At 33.4% G+C, this 7,168-nt stretch overlaps 1 long non-coding RNA gene across 1 annotated transcript; it reads left to right on the top strand.

Annotated features, from left to right (window-relative positions):
- The first annotated feature begins 522 nt into the window (after positions 1–522).
- Positions 523–4,970, top strand: LOC138317084 (uncharacterized). Its single transcript, XR_011207708.1, has 2 exons — positions 523–1,384; positions 4,024–4,970. It is a non-coding gene; the product is annotated as an uncharacterized lncRNA (long non-coding RNA).
- The last annotated feature ends 2,198 nt before the right edge of the window (positions 4,971–7,168 follow it).

Here is a 7,168-nt window from a genome sequence, read left to right as displayed (position 1 = left end):
TACTTTTTCAGTCACTGTCATATTAGAATATTGACTATACCGTGAATATAACTGTTTGGCTTTACAAATACACGTATTTCTCTGCTTTAAAACTACTCGATTTTTTTATTTCATAATTGTATTCTTATTTTTTCCGTATATAATTAGATAACGTGAAAAGCCTGCTTATTACGGCGGCACTACGGCGGCACAGAAGTGACACGAAAAATATTTTTTTTATGTATGGTGAAAAATATTTTTTTTGATGTAGGGCGAAAAATATTTTTTTTGATGTAGGATGAAAAATATTTTTTTTAATGTAAGACGAAAAATATTTTTTTTTATGAAGGATGAAAAATATTTTTTTAATGTAAGACGAAAAATGTTTTTTTATGTAAGGCGAAAAATATTTTTTTTTATGTAGGATGAAAAATATTTTTTTATGTAAGACGAAAAATATCTTTTTTAATGTAAGACGAAAAATATTTTTTTCTATTACGTGATCACGTAAAACTTATAACGTGCTCACGTAATAAGTATTACGTGAGCACGTAATAGCTCAACCAATGAGAAGCGACGCTTCACGCGTGGATCTGATGCGGTATGGTAATGTTGCGATCAGAACTTTTGGTTCATTTGTATGAACATGGACTGAAGTACAGGGAAATTCAGTATGTTTTGGACGAACAGTGTGGTATAAGTGTAAGTTTAAGACATATTAAGAGACTTCTGAAGACACTTGGTCTGCAAAGAAGGAATTATAGTGATATTGACACGGTTATCAGTTTCATACGAACTGTTCTCAGAGAGAGTGGTCAGTTACATGGGTACCGGATGATGCTTGCGAGATGTAGGGGAAACGGTTTAACAGTACGTTCCAACGATGTTCGTATGATTTGGTCGTCTCAGGACAGCTAGAAGTATACGGAGGCGTGCCTACTATGCACCGGGGCCAAATTTCATATGGCATGTGGACGGATATGATAAGTTGAAGCCGTTTGGTATTTGTATAAGTGGAAGCATTTGTGGCTTTTCCAGAAAAATCATTTGGCTGAATGTATATCATACAAACAACAATCCTCAAATAATCGGCGGCTATTTTCTAGAAGCAGTAAAACTGTATGGGTGTTGCCCTCGGTTCGTTCGTGCTGATTATGGTACTGAAAATGGGCACATTCGTAATTTTCAAACTTTCTTTTTGCGACATTTACCTGACAGCAATAATTCTTATATAGATGGTTCATGTACAGCAAATCAGCGAATTGAAAGTTGGTGGGGTTATCTACGCCGGGAGCATATACAGTTTTGGATAGACACATTTAAGCATCTTCACTTCAGCGGTCAGTTCAGTGGAAACTTCCTGGATAAAAGCTTAATACAGTTCTGTTTTACGGCACTAATTCAGGTAATCAAATGATGTACCCAATATAAATAGAATTGTTCATGGGTCCTTAAAGTGGAGGGGACGTTTTAGCTCGAGTATAAGATTGCTTTAAATCCTGTTTTCATCGCCATATTCACAGGAACATTGTGAGAGCTGTATGATTGAGTTGTCTTTCACCTAACAACTACATCGACTCGTGGTTCTTACGTGTCGTATATATAACCGAATAAATAAGATTATAATCTTGCCAGTGTAAACATTTGTATGAATTGAATTTTCTTGATTCTAGTTGGAAAATTAAATAACCAATATGTTGAAAGTCATATTCATTCTATGTGTTGAATTGACCTCTAGTATTAACTTTCTGTATATAATAAAGCAACTTTAGCAAAGCTGCATTACAAACGCGATGATGTCGCTTTTTTAATTTTAGCTATATACTATGGCATCAAGATATTATTGATCTATTGATACTGAGGTGGGTGTTACCGGGTTATAGGAAAGATAACTGGGTAATTACCGGTAGAGTATTCTACGGGCATAATGGTTTCTGAAAGAACAACATCACATATATTCACACAGTTTTAAGTCAATTAGGACTCTATAATTATTCTAGTTTTTCATATAATTCTATATGAAGTGTAACGTTGAAAAACAACATCCAACAACAACACAACAAAACTTAACAACACTACACAACACAACATCACACTACACAACACAACATCACACAACACAACATAACACAACAGCACATCACACAACATAACACAAGAACACATCACACAAACACGCAACAACAGCATAACACACCTAACAACAACACACAACACAACAATCCTCACAACACACCATAACAACAAAACATCACACAACAGTACAACACATAACACAACAACAATACAACACCACCTAACAACACAACAATATACAACTACACAACACCCGACAACAACACAACATCACACAACATAACGCAACAACACATCACAACAACACTTTACACAAACACGGAACAACAAAACAACACAACACAACACAAACACAGCCACACAGCATACAACAACACAACAACACACCAATAACACAAAACACTATAACATTACACAACCACACAATACCACACAACACAACAACAACACACACCATAACAACACAACATCACACAACAACACACAACACAACACACCATTACAACACAACATCACACAACAACACACAACAAACAACACAGAACACAAAAACACACAACCACAAAACAACACAACAACACAACACAACCATACGCAGAACACAACATAACTGATCCATACGCAGATCTATATATAATACATGTATTATTGTATTGCAGGGAATAAATATATATTAACTATTACTGAATATCTGACAAACATAAAATCGTCGAAAATATAATTATAAAAAATCATTAAGAATCAAATTAATAATATCACATAATTATAGTTTTGTAATACTATCCACTGGTACTCGGAAGTGAACACCACATAGTACAAACTTTTCAAAAGACCATCCGTTGATAGTTTGCCAAGGTAATTTTTCAACGGTCATTTTTAAACAGACCTGCCGTTGAGAATTGACCCTAGACACTCTCAATTTTCAACGGCATGTTCAATTTTCAACGGCATTCGGGTTCCGTTTTCAACGTTGAAAACTGACCCGAAGTCAATTTTCAACGGAGGTCCATTTTCAACGTTACACCGTCCATTTTGCAAATGTGTGCTTCCTACGCTTTGAAAATAGTCGAAATTGACACTATCTTCGCATTTTTAGGTGTATTGAGTTGATTTTTGTTGTGAAGGATTCACTCTGATGAATCTAATAAAAATTGAAGTGTGAAATCATACCATATTGGTTTTTTTTATATATTCTTTTGTAGTTGAAGTGATTTTAGTCGTTTAACAAAAATGCTAAAAATAATAAATATTCTGATGGAGCAAAAAATCAAGGATACTGACCTCCAAGGTTATGTATCATGAACAGCAATCAATTTTCGTTTAATTAAGTTGCAAGTTATAAAAATAAGTAATAGGGCCTGTTTGTAGGGAGCGTTAAATATGTGAAAGTCATGAAAAATAGGATACACTGGTTTTTTGATCTTCAAAGTTAAGGGGGTAGGGACACATGTGCAGCTATTCTGGTAAAATATGATAAAGTATTTGTGTGGAACTGGTATTTTCATTGCCACTTTTGGTAATTCTGCAAACATTCATGCTTATTAGATAATCTAGTTTAAAAACATTGCTTGAGCTTGTCGTGTGTATGGCCGAAACGATAAAAATCTGCTAAAATCACAGATTACGTCAAATAGGCATTTCTAATTCACAGTTTCTGAAAATTAAACCCACTTGCATATCAGTTTTGTTCCATTTTCAGCTTTGGTTTTAACTTCCAAAAATCCACACAAGAAGATAAATAGTCATAGGAAAAGTTTGACTTTTCAGCAGTCAGAGAAGAACCTTAATGAATAATTACTTTTATTTTTATACTTATGTAGATTCGATAGACTTTGTTTAATTATATGTACCTTCGTGTAGTAGCAAATTGAAAAACCAAGTTTTATGATATCTCCTTTTGTGATGAGCCTTTAAACGATGAATATCTGTATATATTAACAGTTCTAATATTTTATTTCTATTTTTCAGAATGAGTTAGATACTGCGCTTGGAATGTGGAACAATCACAATATAAGGCGTTCAACTAACACCATGGTACCCTCTGGTCGCCCCAACAACATGTTCACTTTTCCTTTTTTGTGGAACACTGATGACAAAGGTGTTGTTGTATCAGACAATGACTGGATGGCTTGTTCCAGAGAGGCGGAATTTCGCATTCTAGTTCCTTGTGATAAGGATGTGTATGAAGTGTGCATTGGAATCATGCAGGAACATGCCATGACACCACCTCTCACCTATAATGACGCAACAGAACTATATTTGCAACTCAGAAGAAAAGTACATTTATTGTACTTAATAGCCTTTAAAACGGTAACTACGAAGTTGCGCATTGGGTCATTTGAATGAACTGTTTTGAATAGCTTGTCTAGTGTAGGAAGCATCCTCTTATGTTTAGTTTAGACTTAGTTTTAGTAATTGTTGATATATATATATATATATAGTAGTCATTTTTTTACTGCGCTGTCGAAATCTAAGTGTCTAAATTTCCCTATCGAGAGTCTAAAGTACAACAATAGTGTATATTCAATTTAATTTCAAGTGACTTTATCTAATTGGCCTCGTAAGTAATTGTTTCTATCTTTGGCATATTTTTATTAAATCTGAAACGAGAGCGTGATTTAAGAAAAAAAAGTTTACATCTAATGTATATTTCTTTTTCTATTTAAGTATAATAAGTTTGCATGTAATACTGACATTCATTAGCATATTGTTTTGGTCATAATGCGTTTTTTGTTTAGTTTTTTTGTAATTTTAATTTTATCAGGTTAAATGTAACCTTAAGGTAGCAACTGGAATTGTGGTGTTTTAAAAGAGGCTTTATAAACGCTAAGACGCCTTGAACGTTCGAAATCGAAACGTTTTTCGTCAATTATGAACTGTGATTTTATGAATAAAGTGCATTGGTAAACATTGAACTCCATAGTCTCTTGTTGTAGTGTGATCCGGATGTTTTGAATTACATTTCCATCAAACAAACAATCGGTATATAGATAATCGCTGTTTATATCGTCGCATTTGATTGGTTGAAACGGCAGAGTAAGGATGTCTATGAGAAAAAAGTAAGAAAATAAATTTATAAGGATTCACTTGCATATAGTTTTATGTTCTAGAGATATAATGTGTTACATCTCCATAACATAAAGATATATCCAAATCAAGTTATTTACCCGATAAAATAACGCTAATATAGCTATCATCCAATAGTTAGCACATTTATTCGTAATTATTTTTTTTTTAAATTTTATTTTAAAATCGCAAATAGCAATGTTTCTCATCATAATTTGTCAGTAAACCAAGTATTTCATTCATCCGTCTGTTTATTCTCGTTGATATCATGTTCTGTTGTTTTAACGACGATCACGGATCCTCCCGAACTATCCATGCTCGCCAAAATTGTATTTCTCATTGGATGAACAACAGTGTCACCAGTGATAAAAGGATGAGTTTCAATAAAACAAATATTATGTTTAGACCTCTTCCTTCAAATCTACTTCAATTATAGTCAATTTGTAACCATAAGGGCTTTACCCTCTATCATAAAATGCCTTTTTATAACGATAAAAAGGTGATCGAACAATGAACCAAAATAATCAACAAAACAAAGTAATGAAGAAACTTTTATTTATGAATATGATTAATTTTATGTATATCAGTATATCATGCTGCATACAAACGAACCACTTGTGTATTTCAAAATGGCAGTATTAAAGTAGATAATAACATTTAATTAAGTGTAAGTGTAGATTAGGAACGTGTAACTAGTAATATTGTACATTATAATGCGGCTGTCTGAATGCAGTTATTCAAAATTGGTTCCAGTATCTCTATTGATTCTGAATGCTGATCGAAAAGACTTAACAAATGATAAATGAAGAGAATATATGAGATGATAATGTCTTATAATTCGGAATGCACTTCAAACAACTGATACACTACATTTATTACAGCACTTATGCAGCCGATAAGGTTTATCAAGGTTTCAAATTACACATTTACACATATTATATCAAAATCTAAATAATGTATTTCTAAACAAAAGAAAGATTAAATTGAACAATTAAGCCGCCGGATTCTTAATGTTGGCATGACTTTGCCTTGATTGTTACAAGCAGGTAAAACTGCAAGCATCAATAACTCTAGAAACCCTAAACGCAAGTCATGCAAAATATTGAATGTTTCTTCAAAAGTAGATAGCATCTAGGGAACAAGTCAGACGAAAATATCGAAATCTACATAAAACATTAATAGCCCTGTAGCTGCAAGTCAAGCAAATATGTTGAAAACTACATTAAAAGTAATAGCACCTGAAATGCAATATAGGAAAAATATTGAAAACTGAATTAAAATAAAAGCCCAACTTCCGCAATTAAGGCAAAATGTTGAAAACTACATCAAAAATAAATAGCCCTTCAGTCGCAAGTCAGGCACAATTATTAAGAGCTACACAAAAATTGTAGTCCCGCAACTGCAAGTCAGGCAAATATGTAATAATTGCATTTAACGTGAATAGCCGTGCAATCGCAAGTCAAGCAATAATGTTGAAATCTACACTAAAATTCAATAGCCCGGCAGCCGCATTTCAGGCAAATATGTTGAAAACTACATTAAAAATGAAAAGCTCCTGTAAAAGCAATTCATGAAAAATATTGAAAAACTACATCAAAAGTGATTAGCCCCGCAGCCGCAGGTCAGGCAAAATTTATAAGAAGTACATCAAAAGTGATTAGCCCCGCAACTGCAAGACAGGCAAATATGTAATAATTGCATTAAATGTGAATACCGTGCAATCGCAAGTCAAGCTATAATGTTGAAATCTACACTAAAATCCAATAGCCCCGCAGCCGCATGTCAGGCAAAAATGTTGAAAACTTCATTAAAAATGAAAAGCCCCTGCAAAAGCAATTCAGGTAAAATATTGAAAACTACATCAAGAGTGATCAGCCCCGCAGCCGAATGTCAGGCAAAATTATTAAGAACTACATTAAAAGTGAGTAACCCCGCAACTGCAAGTCAGGCAAATATGTTAAAATAATTACATTAAAAGTGAATAGCCCTATTGGCCTGAAGCCGCAAGACAGGTAAACAAACGTATTGAAAATTATATGAAAATTAA

This window comes from Argopecten irradians, chromosome 2 (assembly GCF_041381155.1).
Source record: "Argopecten irradians isolate NY chromosome 2, Ai_NY, whole genome shotgun sequence".
Classification (NCBI taxonomy): Eukaryota; Metazoa; Mollusca; class Bivalvia; order Pectinida; family Pectinidae; genus Argopecten; species Argopecten irradians.
This window is presented reverse-complemented; position numbering and strand designations above follow the sequence as displayed.